We start from the raw sequence: 1,702 nt of genomic DNA on the forward strand, positions 1-1,702 counted from the left end.
AAAAAGACAACCCACAGAATGAGAGAAGATATTTGCAAGTGTCTTATCAGATAAAGGGCTAGTATCCAAAATCTATAAAGAACTTCTGGGTGTTATACTATATGTTGGCAAATCGAACTTCAATAAAAGCAAAAACAAAAAAATAAATTTTAAAAATGCAAAAAAAAAATTTTAAGGGAAAAAAAAGAACTTATTAAACCCGATACCCAAAACCCAAAAAATCCAGTGAAGAAATGGGCAGGAGACATGAACAGACATTTCTCCAAAGAAGACATACAAATGGCCAATAGACACATGAAAAAATTCTCAATATCACTAATCATCAGGGAAATACAAATCAAAACCACAATGACACACCTCCTCAGACCAATCAGAATGGCTAAAATTAACAAGTCAGGAAACCACAAATGTTGGAGAGGAAGTGGAAAAAGGGGAACCCTCTTACACTGTTGGTGGGAATGAAAGCTGTACAGACACTCTGGAAAGCAGTATGGAGTTTCCTCAAAAAGTTAAAAAAAAATAGGGTTACCCTATGACCCAGCAATTGTACTTCTAGGTATTTACCCCAAAGATACAAACATAGTGATCTGAAGAGGCACCTGTATCCCAATGTTCATAGCAGCAATGTCCACAATAGCCAAACTATGGTTTGGCAGTCTCTCCTGGTGTTCATCATCGAGACCATGGGGGGCTACTGCGGCTACCTGGCCAACGTGGGGCGCTCGCCGCGGGAGCCGATGCCGCCTACATCTTCGAGGAGCCGTTTGACATCCGAGATCTGCAGTCCAACATGGAGCACCCGACGGAGAAAATGACGACCACCATTCAGAGGGGACTCGTGCTCAGGAGCGAGAGCTGCAGTGAGAACTCCACCACGGACTTCATGTACCAGCCGTACTCGCGGAGGGCAAGGGCGTGTTCGACTGCAGGAAGAACGTGCGGGGCCGCTTGCAGCAGGCTGGAGCGCCCTCACCGTTCGATAGAAACTTCGGAACCAAAATCTCCGCCAGAGCCATGCAGTGGATCAGCATGAAACTGAAGGAGTCTCCGGGCAAAGGAAAAGGGTTTGTGACCGATGATTCCATCTGCGTGCTGGGAATGAGCAAAAGAAATCTTTTCTTCCAACCGGTGACAGAGCTGAAGAAGGAAACCGACTTCGAGCGCAGGATCCCCAAAGAGCAGTGGTGGCTGAAGCTGCGGCTGCTCATGAAGATCCTGGCCAAGTACGAGGCCAGCTGCGAGGTCTCCGACTCCGGCCAGCTGGAGCATGGGCACCACCGAGGCCACGAGGAGCCCCCCGCCATCTAGACGCCCCCCGCCCCGCGCTGCAGTGCACTTCCGTTTGCCGCCTCGTTTTCTAGCACTTAAGTTATTTATCGGCACTTTTCTGCGAGTATCGTGGACGTGAATACCCAGTCACGGAGCCCCGGTCCTGTCTCCTCCCCGCCCTCGGGCCCCGAGACTTCAGCACGAGCTGTGTTCCGTGTTCCGTACTGTGTCCTGCTTTACCACGTGCGTGGCCAGTAGAATTAGACATTGAGCTACACCCCCCCCCAAAAAAAAAACCTCTTTTTTTTTGTTTTTTTGTTTTTAAGATTTTATTTATTTACCCATGCGAGACAGAGAGCGAGAGAGCAAGAGACAGAGAGAGAGATGCAGAGACACAGTCAGAGACATAGAGGGAGAAGCAGGCTCCATGTAG

General features: G+C 48.5%; 1 pseudogene; it reads left to right on the forward strand.

The window, feature by feature from the left end:
- The first annotated feature begins 683 nt into the window (after positions 1 to 683).
- LOC140627267 (ATP-dependent 6-phosphofructokinase, platelet type pseudogene) lies at positions 684 to 1,308 on the forward strand (annotated as a pseudogene).
- Positions 1,309 to 1,702: the final 394 nt, after the last annotated feature.

Source organism: Canis lupus, chromosome X (genome assembly GCF_048164855.1).
Source record: "Canis lupus baileyi chromosome X, mCanLup2.hap1, whole genome shotgun sequence".
In the NCBI taxonomy this organism is placed as follows: domain Eukaryota; kingdom Metazoa; phylum Chordata; class Mammalia; order Carnivora; family Canidae; genus Canis; species Canis lupus.